General features: G+C 41.6%; 2 long non-coding RNA genes across 2 annotated transcripts in view; one reads left to right on the forward strand and one right to left on the reverse strand.

The window, feature by feature from the left end:
• The window catches only part of LOC117938429, a 438,129-nt gene that overhangs the window by 332,309 nt on the left and 83,687 nt on the right, over window positions 1-22,133 (forward strand). The gene's annotated exons all lie outside the window — the stretch shown is intronic.
• The window catches only part of LOC117938427, a 23,601-nt gene continuing 9,621 nt past the window's right edge, over window positions 8,154-22,133 (reverse strand). Inside the window, exon 3 of the long non-coding RNA XR_004655388.1 lies at window positions 8,154-8,277. This is a non-coding gene — a long non-coding RNA (uncharacterized LOC117938427). The remainder of the gene's footprint in view (window positions 8,278-22,133) is intronic.

Raw genomic sequence — 22,133 nt, forward strand, 5'->3', positions numbered from 1 at the left:
CGAGCCACATGTAAACTAATTTCTCTCAATGAATATGTAATGGAAACTGATGAGGCTAATGACTTGTAGAGGTGACCTACTTATTTACGCCGAGAAAATGTGGATCTGAGGCTTTCATCTGTTGCACATTAGAGGAATCTAAGATTATTTCGGTGCAAGCGATGCTTGTGATATCCCAAGAGAGGCTATCGTCTCTGTGACAGCGTCCTTTCAATCTAATACAAACGCTATCTCTCCGTTGTAGCTTGGCTCGCAGAGGACATGGCAATGTGACCTTTCCGCCCATTTCTTTCTCAAGACTTTCCCACACAACAAGAAGTCTGCAAGTGCTTGCAAAGTTTGACAAAGTCAAATAATCTACATTTCTAAACTGATTATGTATAATAAACACCGTTTTTTTATTATCAAAGTCTATAGAGACAGTTACAGAATACATGAATCAGGGAGGCAATGTAAGCCATTAGGCCATCTTCACTTGTTGGTTGCACTAAGTCAACACTGTAGCACTATGAATTACATCTATATTGAATGGACGTCCGATGCTAACATTAACTGTGACTACAGGAAGTAGGTACCCTCTAAATAGCGAGGTGGAGGGGTGGACAGAGGTGGAGTCGGTTGTCTTTTATGCAAGAGACCAAAGTTTGTCTCCCATCACAGACCTGCAATAATTGTTCACCTTTTGTTTGTAACCATAATCACAGTTTTTCCGTGAAATGTGTCAAGTGTTTTTTACCCAACCCTAACATCTATAAACACATATCTGAGACACACACACACACACACACACACACACACACACACACAGAGACAGTAATGTACACACCCTGGCCATCATTCAGTTCAATTTAATTTTATTCATAGTATCAATTCATAACAAGAGTTATCTCGGGACACTTTACAGATAGAGTAGGTTTAGTCCACACTCTATTTCCAAGGACCCAACAGTTCTAGCAGTTCCCTCCAGAGCAAGCAACAGTGCGATCATTGCCTTCTTGATGTTGATCATGTGTCTTAGGTTACTTATGAGGGGTCAGAGTCCGAGGCCTCTGCAGCCTCTGTGGGTAAACACTAACTATTGATATGAGGACTCAGCGGTCAGCCCCGTCCCAAATAAACGGTTAACTATCCCTCATCAAAGCCCTTTTCACACCCCTTTCTCCTCCCTTTTCTGACCCTCATTTGGTCTCATTAACTTGCCAGTCCTCCCATCCAGCCCTCCGCTCCCTCCCTCCTGCAGCAGAGCAGTGCTGCTATCTGCCCATCAGTCCATATTGGTCTCCTGAGAGAGCCCAAAAGCGCTGGGAACCAGGACCCCCAAACGGTTCTCTGGAGAAAGACGACAGAGTAGGACAACAGGTTAGATGATGAAAGGAATGGCCCTTTTAAAAACAGCTGGATTCATGGAGGTGGGCATTGCAGATAGCAACAGGCCCCATTGTGTCCCAGCCTCTCCTAATTAAAATGAAAAACAACCTGGAGCTGACGATAAGGATGGGATGAGTGTCATCAGTTGCAGATATGGGGAGGAGAAAATGAATAGGAACAAAAGGACAGAAGGGACGGACCGTGGGAATTATCTGATGAGCTTGACCAAACAGGACAGTAGTTATATCCTTTCGCCGCTGCTGTCCCAGGACGGGGATGTTGATTGATCAGCAGGGCTGCACATTCACGAGGGTGTTGAAGGTTGATAGCGATATTTCAAGGGGACACATTGTGATCTTTGTCAGGTTCCTACTTGTATTTTGAATTTCTATTAGAACATGTTTTCATGCTTTAATGTTTAAAAAGAACTAAAACTTAAAACTCCATTTTACTCCTGTCTCTTCAAGACCCTTCTCCCGAGAAAGCCCAGTATGCTCTGTATGGTCCTGAGTGTTTCCCGGACTTCTTCATATGCGCTCTTGGAGTCTCTGCACCGTCATTGCAGCCGGGGAAGGACAGTAATGGCACTGTGGCTGCACCTTTCACCTATATACAGTATAGCTGTGACATCACAACCGTACAGAAGTACAGCTTGAGTAAAGACACAATTTCTGAATATCAACTGTGTGATTCTCTCTGAGATGTGATTGAGAGTTTTGATACTTACACAGTATTTAGATAGCACTTCAGTCTACTTTGTAATCAAAAAATAAAATAAAATCTCACTTTTTACAATATGGTGCCTTTAATGTTTTAATGTGAAATCAGTTCTTGTGGGGGAAAAACCTCGAGTAGCATTTACTTCACAAACATAGAGAACTTTAAGTCGCTCCTCTGCTACTGAGAGAAGAAAGCACGTCATACTCTAATTACAGTTGATTTCTTTCTGTGGAACCATGGTTAAAGTGCAAACAGGAACTATTTAAAGGCAGTGTACCATGACTTCAACAAAAACAGTTGTAGCAAATATCTCCCTCGGTGACTCATTGGGAACAGTATATGTCCTGTTTGAAATTTGAAAGCATGATAGGTGCTGTGAGGCTATCACTATAACAAAATATGCAGAATTTCTTTATTAACATTATTTGACTTTATCTATTGATTTTCCCACAGTACTTAAGAGGTCAGCATGGAACCAACAATGTGACAAGTACATCCATTTCACATAGCAAAAGTGTGAGGGTTTAAACATCTCTTTCAAACTCTCCTTTTTAATTCTTTCAACTTCCATAATTGTTCCTCCGGATGTCTTTCATTTTGCCCGGATGTCCGTTACCTTTCGGTTTCTTTGTGTGGCATTTAAACTTTGGTGGATTTATGAAGACTATTGTTAACTGCTCCTCAGATCTCTGCAGGGTAAATCCAGACAGCTAGCTAGAGTGTGGGGTCTGTCCAACCTGAGTTTTCTGTTTCACGACTAAAACAACTTTTGAAAGTACACGTTCCACCAGAACAAGTTCCTACCCAAGGCTTTTTTTGCAGAGGTGCCATTACTCCGTGCTGTGCTTTGCGCTGCACAAGAGGATTGTGATTGGTTTAAAGAAATTACCAATTGCCAGTTTTTCTCCCATGCCAGAATGCTGTGTAGACCCACCTGACTCTCCTCCACCGCGTTGTGGAGTAAGGTCTAGCAATGCCAGACTACTCTTCACCACCACTTGTGTCCGCATCAGCCAAGGTTTCAAAGGAGAAGTGAAACATCCTCTGAATGAGTAATAACAAACAAAACCACCAGTTATACTCAATATAGCTTTCTCAATAAAACCTTGATTTTTTTAATTTAAAAAAAAGTCTAAGCCAGAAAACTTCCCCATGTAACAAATGGGCCTCTCACACAAAAGATGACATTTAGTCTCCACAATAACCTCTCCCTGCAATCAAGTCGCACTGCATAGTTCCGGAATATCTAAATGTTTGGGAAGGAAAGTTACATGAGTTTTCTCCATTTGCCACGTTGGTGGAGAAGGTGTCAGCCCAGGAAAAACTGTGAGCTGCAGATAGGGCTTTGAGGAAACATGGACTCTCCTCCCTGGAAATGTTCATCAGGCTTTGACCTATTTAGCCTGTGTCTTAATGAGGCGAAAAGCCTTGCTGATGGGACCTCAGACACATGGGTAAATAACACCCCGGGGAATGCTGGGAAATTAACAAAGCACATTCCAGTCTGAATCGTTTATACATAATTATGCAAAGAGAAAGGATGAAAGCATCTGTCAGAGAGGGAATCCACCCCGCAATCAAGCCAAAAACAAAACTATTGAAAAGGCAAAATGTAAACTGTTAAGTGGTTTGACCCTCAGTGACCTGAACGTTGGGAGATGTAAAACAGTCCAGGCGTTTTTGGCAAATTAGCTAAAACACATTGCAGTTATGGAAAGAAGAAGAGTCAGAGAGGGAGCGAGAGCAGCAGATTAACTTTCCTTTCATGCTCTGATTTACAGCTGTGTGTCAGGTTAGTTGAAGGAATTTAATATAAAGTGATCTATGTATCTTGGCAACAGCCTGGTGTGACGAAAGGCTTGATATGAGCACGTTTATTTCCATTTGACACCACACCCTGCAAAAAATACCAACTGTATTACACTGAGTTTATGTTTTCTTTTTTTTCAATGCTTCCTAAGAAAATTGCAATGGACAACCTTGTTTTGGGAGAAAAATATCTTAAAGATTATCCTGTAAAAAAAAAAAGGTACAATGAAACTATCTCACCCCACAGGTAAATTCAGGTTGTAAACAGTGCTCAATAATTTCAGCTAAACCTGAGTTATGAGTCATGTTTTTGCACAATTAAGGAAGCTGTCTTGTAATGTGAGCAGGGACCAAGACAAGAGCAATATCAAATACAGAATACAGAATACTACAGAAAACGCCAATGTTCATCAATGTAGAGTTGCATGCATGCACAGGATGGAATGCACCCAGACCTTCTGTCTGGGTGCATTCCATTATGTTCTAAACTGCTTGATGGTGTTTTACCCCAACGTCTCCCCCCAGGCAGCGCTGTGACCATTGACTTCAAGGCACCTGACCCTAGCCTTAACCCTAACCCTAACCATAACCATTGCTTAAAGGCAGTGCTGCTTTAAAACACTGATAAACGTTCAAAACTGCAGATAGTATCTTAAAAATATGATATTAGCCAGCTCTGATAGTTTGTTTGCTTTCATAATAAGAGCATTCAACCCGTTATCAAGTCATTCATTTGTTAGTCACACCCAAGGCATGCATGTTTTTGAAAAATAGAGGCTTTTACGATATGATATGCGTCATACGTTATGAGTTTATTTGCATATGCAGCTGGTATGGGTACATAAATAGTGGATTCACTGTAAAAGTGTCAGAAAATTGAGCAAATGAAGTGCCCAATTAGAAACTAATATTATTTAAAAATAAAATATCTTGTTATCTAGGGCTGGGCTATATGGAGAACATCAGGGATCATAATATTCTTGACCAAAAACATCGATATTGCGACAATATTGTAGGGCTAACAGTTTCTGTTTTCACAAAATAATTCTTTTTAACATCCATGCACAAAAATTGTTCATATGATATTCACTCAAAAACTGATTTTCTAAGAAAGTTAGGAGTTAGTATGTGTTTGGTATTATCAATTCAGACATTATTCTATTTCACTATGTCTCAAAATATGATTTCATCACAGTATGTTTTCGTTGAATCACGATAAATGATCATATTGAATTATGCCCCAGCCCTAGTATATTTTAGAATATTGGCTTGCCGCATCTTCTCTCCATAAAGATCAGGATCATTATTGGCATTAACCAAGTGATGTTAGTTAACCCTGAACACCCACTCCAACCTCACACACAGTCAATCAACTCCAACGGTATATCTGCAGGTAACACTTAGAAAAACAAACTCTCCACCCTCTTCGCCCCTTATTCGACACAAACCTTGGTGTGTTTGCTCTTGCTGAGAGGTGCTAACTCAGACCTGTGTCAGTTTATCTGCAGTTGACATGACTCCGTGCCATCACGCAGCCCATACAGCTGCGAGGGTGTGAATGCAACAATGGAGATCTCTCACTCCCCTGTTGACCAAAAGATAGAGGGGATGCTAACGTTAGCTCAGCTTTGCTATCACACTGCAAAGCCCTTGAGCATATGGAGGCCACAATGCATAAAACATACACACACACACACACTCACACACAAACACACACATGCACACATACAAACAAACACACAGAGATTAAATCTGGGCTGGCTACTGCTTGCCTCTCACTTTGATGAGTCAAGGAGCCAAGAGTCTGGGTGCTGGATTAAGATGGCTGAACTAGATTCACACAGGCGCGCGCACACACACACACACACACACACACACACACACACACACACCACTCTCACTCACTCCCTAGAGGGGTTAACCCTGATCCCCCATTCATTTACATTGAGTAGTATTTTTTTTAGGCAAACACAAAGACTCTCTCCACAATGGTTATATAAAAAATCCACCTTTGAGATAAGCGAGTATAAACAAACACTTAGTCATCTGTTTGGAGACCTTTCTCCCTCTCTTCTCTCCATCCCACACAAGCACCGAGGCCTTCTTTAGTCTGGGCCTGTTAATAAATTATATCTGGGGTCTAATGGAATGATCCATACTATTAGAGCTGGTGGAGGCTAGTATGACAGGGCTGTGTTGTGTTACACCGTGGAAAGCTCACTTGATTCTTATGGAAGCTGATACCAGAGGCCATTCAGTAAAAAGTGGTGAGGAGGGGATTGATGCAGATTGATTCATGGTTCAAGCATCACCTTTTCCATCTATGTCAGTCAGTAGGTCGCCCTGGATAGATGTTGTGTTCGATACCTGAGTACTTTGGGTGTGATGGCTCAAGTGTGGGGTTCAAAAACACAAATTCGGAGAAGCTATAACCAAACAATGTTTGGAATTTCTGCTTCTTAAATGACTGAAATTATCAATTGATCATCAACATTTTGCCAATTAATTTTCTGTCAGCTTATTGGTAATTGAGTCCTTTTTTCCCTTTTCATTGATTCCTCAGCTGCTCCTCTTTCCTCGTGAAATAGGCCGGCAGAAACATCCAAATGTCTGTCATTACAAAGTTTAGAAATAAAACAGTTTTGTAAACACACAAATCTGTTAGTATATCTGACTAGAGGAATGCCTGAGGTGCATTTGACAGTATGCAACTCTATGATTACTAAAGAGTATGAGTGAAAGGTAACAAGAGTGCTTAAGTATCCACCTGATGCTTTGCTTACAATCGCACACAACCACAGACACACACTAATCACTTAAACATCCACACCTGTAATTAGCCATTCTGGCATCGGTGGTTGACTGCCAAGAAATGTGTTTGTGTGTGTGTGTGTGTGTGTGTTCTAATTTGCCCATTTTAGTTAGATAATGAACATGCTAAATTTTGATAGACTTAAATGCATTAAACCGAGATACAGGTTCTCTGTATTCAGAAATATGATGACTAGCAGCAATATTAAAATGAAAAATCTGAAGGGTCGCCTGGGTAGCTCACCTGGTGGAGTGTGCGCCCCAAGTACAGAGGGTTGGAAATAATCTTTAAAAAAAGAAACAACTCTGAAATAGCATTGACAGCATTGTGGGACACTCAAAATCAAATTAAAACCAAAACCAAGTAAAATATTTCGGTTGGTCAGCCCTTAAAAGAAAAAGGCAAACAGCTAAGGAAACCTTTACCAGGAATACGGCTTCAGTAACCAGATTAGCACATTAGCTTTAGCACAAACACTAGACGCATAGGGAAAACGTTTAGCCTAGCTTAATCAAGTTATGGGGACACTACCGACAAAAGCATTTTTATTTTTATTTTGAGGTTTGGGGCTATTTTGCCTCCAAAATAGCTAGTCTTCTTTCAGACTAGTGGGGAAGAAAAGCATCCAAAAGAAGTATTTAGGTGTTTATTTTACTACACTTTGTCTACTTGTGTCTGTAATTTTTCCTAAATAAACCATAAGTTAGCAATAAATAATGCCTCATTTCATTTGCATACTTTTTCTAGTTTAGAAAACTTGTAATGTAAAAATAATTGTCTTAATGTAAAGAATGAGCAGGAGGAGTTTCATGGGGATATCTGTTAAAATAGTTTCCTTATTCACCTGTAGCGTCTCCCCTTGCATGCTTAAAGTGGGCTGTGATAAATTAGCTTGTGTATAACGTGTTGAAATACTGTGGTGGTTTAACAATGGGTTAGCATTTGCATTAGCAGCTATTTACTGACCACAAACAGATAAATGTAGCATCTTAAAATTCCTTTACTGTCCTGATATACAATACTAGCCAACACAATTAGCATCGTAGCTAGGAAAGGACGACGTGTTAGAATAAGACAATATTCCGCAGTACTATACAAGTCCGCCGCACTCGAGAGGTGCACACACAGAACGCAAAAATTGGGCAGTGTGCTATAATTAGAACATTTGTGGCTGAGCCACGCAACATCCTGCTAACTTCCTTCACTGAGGAATGGCCCCCGCAAACAAATAATGTGACAGCTTCGGTCAGAGAGGAAACTCAGTCATATCTAGGCTCGGGTACCAAAACCCGGTGCTAATACGCCAGCAGTGCCTAAACGACTTGCATATAACGGACCACATAGCAACGCAGATTACGGTGCCACTGAAATCCCCGTGCTGTTCTCTGATGCTTTGAAACGGACATTATGGGCAACAGGTGACGCTAGTTACACTTGCCAGCGGGCAATGTTAGCATGCCGCTACCTAGTAGCTAGCTTAAACACAGTTAAACTGTTGACAGCTAACGCTAAACGTGTAAAGTGTGACTGTACTTCACTGTGGAGGATTCCAACACCTGGGCATGCAGCTGCAAAAAAACAACACAACACTTAAAACTGGGAAGTCTTGTGGTGCATTCAAAATTATTGGAAAATACTCCAAATACTATTTTTTAAAGTTCCAGTTCAGGTACTGTTTAGGCACCAGCACCGTTTTAAAAGTAACGCTGGAGCACCGGTATTGGAAGAAAAAAACAAAACTTAGTCCTATCAGGAGTTGGAGATGAATAATATAAAACTTTATTATTTGTCACATACAATCCATTACAATGTAGTGAATTAAGTATTAAGAGGCCAGTATGAGCAGATTGACATGTCAGGGTAATCATCAAAAGAAGCCAACAGCATGAATAAAGTGGGCGAGCTCCCCAGACACAATATCATTTACACAATGCAACACATAACAACCTAAGCTAAGGACTACACAACAACCATTTCCAATGTGATTCAACATCACCCTCCACCTCTCCCACACAAGAGGGTTTTGTTCCCAGCGCAGGCTCATCTAGAACCCATACTATGAAGAGAGAAGAGGGGCAGAAAGAAGAAGAGAGAAAAATGAGACATAAGAAGAGACTGCCAAGCTCCTCGCACCTCCTCATTGCCCCCAAGCATGGATTTAGTTGTCTGTTATTGAGCAAGCGTTTCACATGTTTACTGTCCCGCACAGAAACCATTCACTCTCTTCGAAGACATTACTTAACAGATTTCTTCATCACCTCTACAGTTTAACACCAACGATGCAAAGGGAAGGATAAAGACAAGAAAAGGATCACCTTATTTATTATTTATGATACATGCACAGGGCAATACAGCTAAATCTACTGTTGTCAGCTGTTGCAATATTATCCTTACACCAACACAAGCTCCAACTATAGGCCTGTAACTCCCCGAGCCTTAAAGACGTGTTCAGACTGTTTGCTCCTAATGCCAATAAAGTCAGGGCACTCCCCATACCTCGCGGTGGTTATGTTCCTAAAAGCTTAATGGTATTAACATAAGCCATTTGTAATCAAATATAATCTATGGGATTTGATCCTTATTCTTTATCTAACTTTTTACACACACTGTGAGAGCAAAGTGAGGGAAGTCCAACTGAAAAGAGAAGTGTCGACTCAGTCACAAAGTCTTGAGATTACATGAGTCCTGTCTTACTTTAATTGTGATTCTGATCACGTTATGATGGCAGCTTTTAGGTAAACAAACACCTATAGATAGATAGATAGATAGATAGATAGATAGATATGTATTGATCCCAAAAAAGGGGAAATTATAGTGTTACAGCAGCAAACATACACAGCCAGAATATAATATATAAATAAATAACTAGGATACAATGTACAGTACATACATACATACAATATACATCAAATAATAATAATAATAGGAATAAAACTATAAGAACTAATATTTGAATATGTACAGGATGGGAAAACAAAATGTGCAACTGCTTCAATAGTATTCCTGCCTCATACCTGCCCCAACTTGGTTAAAATGATGCACAGGGTACTTTTTCTAGTTTTACTTGGTACAGTTTGTGCAGAAGAACAGTTTGGTGATGATAATGCCATTATCATGAGACAATAATCTTAAAGCAGAAATGACAGGCACATCAAAGTCGTTTGGTTAAAAAACAAAAAAAAAGTAGTAGAAAATGAGGGGAGACAGACAGATTGCTGCCTGTAATTCAAGAATGATTTGTCAGAGGAAGTGATTCCCCCTGGAGCGTTGCCAAGTCTGGGTATTTTACAATCACTGGAGAACTATCATTACGTCTTTATTAATTCAAATAAAACCTGGCAACGGTTGTTGCATGAGTCAGACCTCCCACACACAAACAGACACATAGGCTGTCATTTTTCTTAAGTAAAAGTCGATCAAAACAAAAACAGCACATCTTCTGTGCGTCAAAGTGGGAGCGTGTATCTGTGTACTCATTTTTGTACAGGATAAGTAGTGTCTTTTGACAAATCGTTCTGTAGTTGACTTTGTGTGTCTATTTCTAGTGTCTATATTTACAATACTGATGTACGTGTCTATGTTCACTTTCTTCGTCTTAGCGTTGGCAGTCTTTATCATGTGAAATAACCTTTATTTCATTATTGAGTCTATTACCCTGTTGCAATCTATAAAATACCAAAACAAGTTCCAAATCCAACCTATGCTGTTCCTTTCAGTCAATATAACAAATTATATCATTTGTCTTGTTAAATTTGTACCACTTTCTCATAATCCCTTGAGTCTGATTTTATACATGTTCATTCAGTCATTCATAAAGGATTATAGGTGTCTTACATTTCATCAAAACGTTGGTAAATCATATGCAACTATATAATGCTATGCTATATACTATATAGTGAAAGTCATTAGCTACCCTAACCTAATAGTTTATTTACATTAAGGGTGCTTTGCTAGAACTCTAATGTTTTATTAAGTATTTGCTGAATTTACACATACTCATACATACATACATTACACAATCTTCATACATACATTTGGTTCAATAAACATACTGAATATTGAACCAAATGTTAATTTTCAGACCATTACAACCCATTTACTCTTGACTTATGCAACAGATATGGAGACAAACAAATGATTAGATCTGTTTATTTGATATATCAATCATAAAACCCGAGTTGCTGTTCTGCAGCTTCCTTTAGCTGCCCCCCCCCCCCCCCCCCCCCCCCCCCCCCCCCCCCCCCCCCCCCCGCCCCCCGGGACTCTGCCACCTCTCTTTACAAGTCTCTGTCGGTGTGAACAATACGCTCAACAAAATGAAAGGTGGAGTTTAAAAACCTGCATTTGCTAACCACAATCTAATATTAGCTTTCAGCAGCTCTGAGTTCCAAGGTATTTTTAGCAGCGTGATTAAAATCAGCAACATTTTCCGCAGTATGAACAAGACTGGTTGCCGTTAGAACGAACAAAAACGGCCTCTGTCCATGATCGATTAACAAACGTTTCAAATACGCACACCCCCCAATCATTGCTGAGAAAATCTAATGATAAAAAGTAACTGATCTTATGTTTATATTGTGTTAATGTACGCTCAAATGAAGAAAGTTTAAATGAAAAAGTAAACCCTGTTAACTGTTAACATTTGATCTTACTGTTTTGCATATGCATCCCATACTCTGTTCTGTATTTTGAATATCTGCGGTTTTGTGTGCATATTGATATATGTTCATTGAGAGAATAAAATGTTTCCAAAGCCAACCAAGTTAGTCGCATTCTCCAAAAGACTGCCACGTTGTTGCTTGTTGAAAGGGGTCTTGACGTGACTGGGAGCTTTATCACACTAATAATTGTAAGAATAACAACATTACCCATGGCAACAACACCAATAGAACTTCAGCCTATAATGACAGAGGGGCATTAGCTTGGATTTGACATCTGTTTGTATGAATGCACTTTGTTTGTGGAAACTTTATTTATTTTTACGTACTGTATGTCTCCATCCACGTCTGTGTAAATGGCTGCTTACAGTTACTTCTGCAACTCAATTCTACTTTGTGTGTGTGTGTGAGTGTCTGTGTGTGTCTTTGCATGCCTGTATAACAGAGCCTTGGTTGGGCCTGAGTGGTTCTGATCCATCCATGGCTGACATTCGCATCCAGGGCTTCTCGATTCCTTTTGTGTGTGTGTGTGAGTGATTGTGTGTGATTGTGTGTGTGTCCTGGCGGGAGGCAGCCGGTGTAGCTATGGCTGGCACTGGGCCACCACCACCACCCTCCCTCCCTCCATACTCTGTCTGAGAGCACAATGGGCGATCCGGTAAAACAATACAGGCCGAGGAACAAGGCCCTCTATAGAGCGAGCGACACACTATCCCTGAAAGAGAAACACTCCAAAACGCAGGGCGGCTGAAACAGAAATAGAAAGCTAATTTCTAGCCCTCCACCACTTTACTCTCTACCTGTTACTCATTTCAATGCCAACAGTATTATTTTACCACGGAGAGAAATTCTGCTCCTCTTGTTCTTTTTATGAAATCAGGGTGAGTCGGTTCCCTCTCGCTGTGGGCAGTCAGGACACCAATCAACTTGATAATAGCCGTTGCCTTTACTCTGAGGTAGAAAAGGGATTTCTTCACCCTGATACACTTAAATCCTGAACAATGACTCACAGGATAATGAGTACATTTGGGAATTCTGTAGTATTTCACTTTGAGTCTGATTTCAGAGTTTAATCAAACTGCTATTTTGTTTCTGCTCTATTATTCACTCTGGCATTGTTTTTGTGGTAGGCATTTGATTTTGGAGGTTATTTTTTGCTTGCTTTGGTACTCAAGCAGTGTCACTAGCCGGTGTGAGTGGATATGCACATGCGTCACTTTGCGACAATGACGCGACGACATCTACATGCTTTAAACTTAAACTTTAAATGAGGTTCAGTATGTTTTCCTGCAGTTTTTTGGCATCTTGTGGAGTCAACATGCATAAGGTCATGGGAGTCCATGACCGGTTGTTTTCTCTATAACATATTGTACCTGCTGGCTCCTAATTTGTCTGAAATCTTTCTTTCTCTGCTTTATGTAGACAACACATACAAGATTAATTTATTGATTTAATAATTTGTTTCTTTATTTTCAATAGAGCTTTGAGCTACTGAGCGTCATTGAGGAGGCAACTGGCATTGGGGCAAAAATCAAGAGGGCGAGAAAAGTTTCTTATTTCATGGATTTCCCAAATTTCATTATGACAAAGACGTGCCCACTTTGCTTTCAGCCGAGTGCGGATGCCTTGGCGACATTATGCCATAAACTGGACTCACATTGGGTAGCTAGTAAACTTTTTAAATCTGAGCATGCGTAACTCACATGACGCTCTCACATCTGGTAGTGTCAGCCGCTCTGATGATGTTTTCAGTCAACAACGAGATGGCATTACTGTTTGCATGTTTACAGGGATCTCTATTATTGTTTATATGAAAACAGTTTGCTTATTAAATGAGCTATAGAGCACATAAAGATTCCTTGTTTATTGTTGACATAAAAATTATATAGCTTGTGTTTTAGGCCAGAGACAATTGTATATTTACACAAAATACTGTGTCTGCTCAACCTAGCTAGTGTAACAGGCCTGCTGGTTAACGTTTACCATCTAACTGTTATACCATTTCTCCACGAACATTAGCATGAATATGCTGGTATATTAAACAGGGGAATACCTGCTATACACAGGTGAAAGACTCCTTTCCCATTGCCCGTAGATTACTTTTTGTGTGTTTCCTGGTGTGTCACGTCCAACCTAAAAAATGTGCAGGAAAACAGGGTTAGTGGACAGGAAGTAGAATGTTGCCAATGTTACTGTGATTACTTCTCTTTTATATCTTATAGTCAGTCTCTCTTTCAAACTCGGTGCCGACTAATTTGAACCAATGTCCGAGCGCTGCTTGCACGGAGCAAAGGGAATTTGTGACTTAGCGAAAACTAATCGCAGAAGTTACAGATGGAGGCAACGCGTGTCATAGCATTGCAACGGAAAAGGGGCCAAACGTTAAGAATAATCTGCCCAGTTGTGATGTCACCATCGCTGCCGATTGGAGCTGGAACAGATGTTAGCTGTTTTTTATACAGTAAGAAAGGGTTTTAGCTGACTTAATGTATCTAATGCATTAAATATCTTAGCTATTCCTGCTTCTGACCCATAACGTTCTCACAAGGTTTAGACACAAAACATTTGTGTTCAGACATGAACAGGACAAGAACAGTAGCTTCTATTTAAGTTCTTGATTGTAGCTTGCAAGCTTGCAAATGTTAGAAGGTAAGCATAAACAGGTTGTCAATGTATGCTAATATTGCTTTTTTTTGGTAAACAATGACATCATGAACATGTTTAATTCACATATATTTAATGGTTTCTAAATTGCTGATAATATCAGACATGTGGGCTAAGTTCAGAGGAGCGCTTGTGTTTGTAGCTAATGCAACATACTTAGGAGTAAAAGTGATCAGGGGCATGTGTTGCTCAATAACAGCTTTGAGCAACTGAAGAAAAGTGGTTAACACGCAGTAGGCAACGAACACAAACACATTCCCACGGTAACAAGGATGAGTTTGAGCCCTATATATACAGTAAACATGAAGACCCCCGACACACACCCGCCCATCCACACACACACACACAGCCTCATGTAGTCACATAAACTGAGCTCTGACCTGGCCCTGCGGGTCTAACAGGAAGAAAAGAAGAGAGGAAGAGCTGAGCAACCTGTTGTAGCAGGTAGAGAAACATTCCACATGGCCACACACACACACACACACACACACACACACAGAAAACAGGGCGTGTGAGGAAGACAGCACTGCTTACATAAAGTCAGCATTTGTGAATCCGAGTGTAGTTATCGAGTGCATCAGATCTTCCTCTTAGTGCACACTTGCTAACACCGGTTAACCCACCAAACCAACAACCAGTTCTCATCGCTATCTCTGCTACTCTACAGAGCTGTCACTGAGCAGAAATCATGAATCTCAGTCCTCCAAAGCAAGATCAGCCTACGGACATGTAGGCCTAATCAGAAATCTAATGTTTTCACTTTTTTGTAGATGGAATCTCTATCATATTTATCACCCCCCCCCCCACCACCACCACCACCACCACCACCCCAGGCTATCAGGCATATCAGAAATGACTGACACATCAGCACATTTATAACACCTATCACCCATCACCATCACTCTGCCACACATCTAACTAACCCAACACACACAGACACACACCTCAGTTACATTTCCACTTATGACACATTACACAGCTGATAAGATCCCTCGCGCTGATAGCGTCACCTTGCCCCAGAAAAGGTCGATGGCAAAAAACTATCAAAGCACACGCTGGGAGTTTTTAAAACATGTCAACATGTCACACTAGGCTGTTGGATGGAAGATGCCTTATGGTCTTTCTATAGCTGTGCAAAAGGCTATTCTAACTGAGCATTTACACTAAGGGCAAGGCTTTCTTTTTAATGAAGCGGATTAGCTGGTTACACGTAACTTAACCAGGTTCATTCCAAAAAAAACTTTTCTAAGCTTAGTGTCATCAAACATAGAAGTTTATTCCGTGACACTAATGACACATTTGTTTTCTATTGTTTAACACAAAACTTGTTTTTGCATATTTTCATTATTATGTAATACTACTTAATTCATCGTCTGTATCTTGTACCACATTTGTTCATATTCAACTATTTTGTGTGTTCTAATACCTCACAACCGTCACAATACGTCACAACCAAACGTTTGCGTTTGGTTATGGCAGATCCAGAGTGGCTCTGGGCAGATCCAATAGTTTTAAACTTCTACAGAGTCTCCGCCTTCAAGGAAGTTAACACTTGTCAATGGAGAATGACCAGACTCTCTGTACAAATGAAATGTACCAGAGTAGGACCAGGCTACTTTTAAGGCACCTATTTAAAAAAAAAAAAAAAGAAAAAAAAAAAAAGTGGATTTTAAGGCACACTGTGATTGTCCCAGACTTTATAACGTGGCTCTGCCCCTGAATCCCAGATAGATGTGTACAGAGAAACCAAAACCAACATTTACTTCTGTCATTTTCACATGTCAAATTTTACCTAGTACATCACATCAAGCTTTTGTGCGCTATGTCTTTAGATAATGAGATGTAAAGACGTCAGTCAAAGTAAAAAGTGAAACAGGACTGAGGCTGAATGGTTTCCCTAAAAAGACTCCGGCTTCACTGCAGGCTGCACTGCGCTGCTTTCCATCATCTTAGCCGAGACCCCATTAAATAACGTAGTAGTCTTCCATCCAGCTGCCATCCTGTCAGGGTGACTCAACAGCAGCGCACTGTAATGCAGCAGTTCTGGCTAATTGGAATATCTCTATCTCACTTCTCTAAATCTCACCTGACATGTTCCCCGTGAGGGGAAATTGGGTGAGGTGATGAAATGAAAAGGTCCCTGGGTGGATAGACTCTTTAGCCTCCCCCTCCTTTTCCCCAGTGGTGAGGGAACAGATTGGAAGGCAGGAAAAACTCTAAAAATCTTAAAGAAGTTAGCAGTTTCTGTATCTTGAGGCGCCAACCGAGACAAAAGTTCAACCGTTCCAAGGCGAGCCTGAGTCTCGGCATCACTGATTTTCATGTCAAATCTTGCCTCATCTGTTTCACCACTTGAGGAATGTGAGGAGGTTGAGAGTGTCCGATTATGAAAGTAAAACTCATTGTTTCATGACTCAGAGTTGATTTAGTTTAGTTCAAATCCAGATTATGTCACAATTGCATCAGAAATCTAAAGGTGTATAAAGAAATATCGGATTTCTTTGCCCCATTGTAATGTACTTGTAATGTACTTTACATTACAATCTGAGGGCCTCTGCCATGTTGGGCACCTGGGAAGCTCACCTGGTAGAGCATGCGCCCATATCCATAGGCTCAGTCCTTGACGCAGCAGCTGCGGGTTAGGTTCCAACCTGCGGCCCTTTACTGCATTTCATTCCCCCTCTCTCTCCCCTCTTTCATGTCTAAAGCTGTCCTATTGAATAAACAAACAATTCTTTAAAAAAAAGATGTCATGTTGCTCAGGTTTTGAAATGGACCAGCTCTCTAGCATGGTCAACCTGAATCACACTCACACACCTGCAACAGGAAACCCCTCCCCTTTACACCTGTCTACCCAGTGGCAGAAGGCAGGTAATGGTATGGTAGGTTCTAACTACCGACTGGTGGTCAGGGCTGTGTGAACCTTGGCGTGACCCCCAGCGACCCCTCCAATGCAGTTCACAGCTCCTTGGAGCTGGCTCCAGCCTTCCTGTGAATGGAGCTTTAAATGAAGCCCATTATCCAGTTGCACAACCTCCCAAACTGAAGTCCCACTGGGGCTCCCCTTAGGGGCTGGTGAGGGCGTCCGTTAAGGCTCTTCAGCCAGGAGTTAGAGGAGGAGTGGGGGCATCTATTACGGCTCTGGGGGATGTAATGTCCAGATGGCCAGGTGCTACGGAGGGACCTGTCCCACCCGGCAACAATCCCAGCTTTCATCCCCGCCAAACTTTAGCCCTCCACCGGTCCAGACCTGGTGGTCACGCAGGGCTGGTCAAGCGGAAAGAAGAGGAGTAAGAGGAGTGGGGGACCTGGAGATGTTGCAGTGGAAATATTTAACCCTCCCTCTTATGCTAAGTCATCTGTTCAAGATAGGCCTGAACAGGCCCCTGAAAAGTAATGGCCTCACACCAAGTTCATCTGAAATTCAAAGTAATGCGTCAGGAATCTACGACAATGTCAACAACACGTACATAGATGTTTCTGAATCTTCCATCTGCCAACACGTCAATATGAGGCAAGACAGTTACTACTAGAGTTAAACTAGAGGACTTGCTACATCATCGCAAACAGTCACGTTGCTTCTCTTTGAGATTGGAATTACCCAAAGCAGAGGTAGAGAAAAACAAAAATCTATTTCCAATTCCCTGTTGCTTAAGAGCTTGGCAAGTATGAAGCTTCGCTCTTCCAACCCTTCGCCACTCAACCAAACACATACATACAGTCAGAGACGTACACACTTCCTACCCACATGCATAAAACCTACCCAATACACACAGGCCCATTGTGAAGCCACAAAACAGAAACAACTAGCCGCTCAAAAAGCACCCAGGGGACTCGCCATTCACCGCTCAATCAATCTAACTGCTTTGCGAGCGGACGCGCACGCTCACTCTCACGCGCACTTAAGACACATTTAAATGCAACAAATATGTTTTATGACAAGTGAATGAAAAACATGCGAGCACAGAGAGCACTACATTGCATCGCCCTCGAGGGACAGGCCAGCAAGTGCACATATAGGATTACTAGAATTGACGCTTCAGTCTTTCCATTGTGAACAGGAAAATCCAATGAGGGGCCTCTAAGTGGATGCACTCACACAGAGAACCTGTTCAGAGGCTGCTAATTAAATCTAAACCGGCACTGACATTGATTTGAGAGGTCATTATCATCTCCTTATGGTTTTAGAAACCTCATGTTTTACAAGTGGTGTTTGCGAGGGAAGCCAAAGCACGACAGGGTCAACAGCTGGAAACTGGCAACAGCAACAACCAAAGGAGGAAATATGTAGAAATCAAGGTGCAAAATGATAAGAAAAAGGTGAATGTTCATCAATGCATTCTGATTCAAAGTAAGCAAGCAAAAATGAACTTTGGAGAAACCTAAAAATGGTTTGACCACTAACTAAAGGAAGAATCTTAGAGCAGTCTCGTCCATCTGTTAGTGTGTCAGCAATCCATCATGTTCTGCCTTCAACTGTACTTTTAGAGTTAGTCAGTAAACACTGCTCCTTAGGCCACTATTGATTAATGCTTTCACAGAAAGGCATACTTTAGCAACTGTCATTCACCTGAGGGTGGAGCAGGCGGCATGAAGGTGAACCTGCCCCTTTTAGTTTTGTATTAGAGGAGCCATATCATGCTCATTTTCAGGTTCATACTTGTATTTTGGGTTTCTACAAGAAGATGTTAGCAAGCTTTAATGTTGATAAAACACTTCATTTTTCTTATACTGTCTGTCTGAATGAACCTGTATTCGCCCTCTGTCTAAAACCCTGTTTTAGCACCTGTCTGTTTAAGCCCCTCCCCCTACTCAAAAATTCCAGTCTGCTGTGATTGGCTTGCGAGAAAAATATGGAGCACTTTTGTAAAGGTAGTTTTCAAGCCGGGGATGGAGAAATTCTAATATATACTAACAAGCCTGCATGTGACAGAGGAGAGCAGAAGAGAGACTCAAACCTGTGTGAACACGAGACTGGGCACTATCAGAGCTGCTGATTTATTGTGGATGAATCACACACAAATTAGGAATATTGTGGCATTTATCGGACAGAGTGAATAGGAACATTCTCTATGCCAAGAATCACTTGCCATTTTGGGGAATTCCAGTCTTTGACAAACACAATCTGACAGAGGTTGAGTAACCTGGTCACAGTTAAACTCAATTTTAGTTTTGTCTTTAGTGAATCAGGGAGGAAGGGATGGAGAGGGATATCCTCAGAAACTACTGGAAATGTAGAGGTGTCTTCCAGAGTTTCAGTTGCCACTGTTATTACCATAACCTCTGAGAGCATTCAGTTAAACTGTGACTGAGCCACGCACGGTGGGTGTCTCAACCTGCTTTACAGGTACAAACCAGAGAGCAGGAACAATGAAAAGAGGGGTTTTGAAAGGGGTATATGGGCTTCTGGGGAAAACTCCTGGTAGAGTATCGGTTTGACATGTGTTAATAACTCATAAATATTGTCTTGTTCTCACCCTTCACCGGGGGTATTTGCTGCGAGGCATCGACATCAGGGTGAAGTAAAGTTCAGACTATTAACATGCAAAGAACACACACGTGGGACAGAAAATACAGGCCGCATCCATACATTCAAAGCAAAGTATACGCAAGAAGACATTCAGTCCATGTAGAGCATAAAACTGGTGATACGTTTTTAAAATTGCTGTAGGCTACTGTATGTATGGAGTATGCTATGTGAGTCACTAAGAAAACTCTTTAGCAGACTTAAACTGCTTTGTTTGAATAGTTGAGCAGGTCTTCAAGTATGCAGTTGTGGAGAATCAAATGCTTTATCATACCATAAATATACCACCGGGGTGAAAAATGTTATCGTATGTAAGTGCAATTACCAAACTTTGGCTTGCTCTCGAGCATGTTAGCGAAAAGTTTAAAGGCACATTTTCCTGTATTGGGTAATTAGTACAATTTCCAACATACAGTACGTCAAAGCTTTTTCTCTGCAATTTGTATTATAATTATTATTATTATTTTTATTATTATAGGACAAGATAATAGTTTTCAACATTTTGGACTACTTTGTGATCAGCTGCTTGCTGTTGGTCTAATACTACGTTCAGATTTCTGGGATCGTTCAGGTGCCGTCCCTCACCTTGTGCTTTTTTTGTGTTGGCATTCTCATCTGCGATAGATTTCTGAGGACTATGGTTAACGGCTCCGCAGGTCTCTACAGGGTGAATCCAGACAGCTAGCTAGACTATCTGTCCAATCTGTCCAAGTTTTCTGTTGCACGACTAAACTTTTGAAGATACACATGCGCCACCAATACAAGTTCCTCACCGGGGCTATTTTGCTGAGGCACCGTCATTGTGTCCGACGCTTAGCATCTCCCAAGACAATTGTGATTGGTTTAAAGAAATGCCAATAAATCAGAGCTTGTTTTTTCTGTCCATCCTGGATTGCTGTGTGGACTAGCCAGACCCTCCTCCACAGCGTTGTGAAGGAAGGTCTGGCAAAGCAAGACTAAGTCATGTTTATCAGAATTACTGTCCATTAGTTAATTTTGTCACACTGCTCAACTGTCACACCTGATTAATTGCTAAGTGTGTAAAATACAACAATAACAAACAACCTGCCATCATGGCCAGATGGAGCGAAGAAAAGGCTTTTAAAAACCTCTCGCTTGTCCAAACTCTATTTATCCTACTTCTTTTGGCCATCAATTACAGGAACATTTTCATCTCTCTGGAATTTAACAAAAAATACCTCAGGAGCGCGTAATGGAGAAACATGTTGCGAGGGAAAAGCCCTAGTTTTAGGAGGAGGAGAAAGCTGAAGCAGGGATGGAGATGATTACGATAAAGGAAAGCAAGGGAGGGAAAAAGTAGGTTGAGGCCAAAACGAAACAAGATTTATAAAAAGTGATGAGAGGTGTTTTCCTATTCTGAGCACTCGCTTTCTGTCTTTCTCTTCCCTGTCTTTCTCTTTCTTCCCCTCGGGCTGATCTCTTTCTTGCATGTCTGGACGGGCTCGAGTCAGTCCCAGGTAAAACTGGTCACCCGAGTCCTCACCTTCATCTTACCCCACCTCCATCTCCCCTTTTGCTCACCTGCCCCGAGGCAAGCCTCCCCCTCCATCTGGCACTGTGAGGATAACAGGAGAAACCGCTGAGATGTTCCACAGCATTCTGCACTGCTGAAACATTACATGAAACAACACCCCCACTGTGGAGCCAAAGTTTGTGTGAAACAACTTTCTTTTTTCCCGATGATTTACAGCAACATTGTTCCAAAATGAACCCATGTATGCATTTGACAATCCAAACTTTTGTTTGTCCCGCTGCTCTCAGCGCTTGGCGACAATAAGGCCAGCACTCAAGGTTAAGCTGCAGATGTGTTAATGTGCTAAGACCGTGTGATCGGGCTTTTCAAGACATTGGAAGAAACATCCGAGTGAATAGCAAGAGAAGGAAAAGAAAAGGGAAGGGATGAAAGAGGAGGAAAAAGCTCATTTCTGCTGACATGGACGGGCTGCTTAAAGGGGACAGCGAGCCAGGGCAGCAGAGAGTGACAGCGCTACAATAGAAACACAATGGAAACGCTCCTTCCCCCAACGCCAGCCATCTCCCCTCACTGGGTTTTTTATCCCACTGTCGCCCTTGCCAGGCGACAACGCGGGCCAGGCTTGTTCAGCAGAGCCGCAATAAGACAACACTAATAAACGCCATCTGGGGGGAAAAACAACAAACAGCTTACACTTTCAAATTTTACACTGAACTAGTCAGGGCTAATTCCTCTCCAATGTTTAGGGGAAAACACCAGCCCTCACTAACCCCTTCTTTTTTCTCTCAGACTACCCCATCCCAACCCCAACCTGTTTATCCACTGTCAACAGTACAGGGCCTGCCGTTGGAGCGAGGCACCTGCTGCTTCCTGGTTCACGGCTGGTGATCGGTTCAGATAAACAAATTTGTCTCGTTTTGGTTCAGGTGTTGACAGCGACACATTCCCGCTTTTCATCCGCTCTTCTCTTACGCAACCCCACACTGCGCTGGCGCTCTGCAATGCATATATATATACACTCACCGGCCACTTTATTAGGTACCCCATGCTAGTAACGGGTTGGACCCCCTTTTGCCTTCA

This window comes from Etheostoma cragini, chromosome 23 (assembly GCF_013103735.1).
Source record: "Etheostoma cragini isolate CJK2018 chromosome 23, CSU_Ecrag_1.0, whole genome shotgun sequence".
Taxonomy (NCBI): Eukaryota; Metazoa; Chordata; class Actinopteri; order Perciformes; family Percidae; genus Etheostoma; species Etheostoma cragini.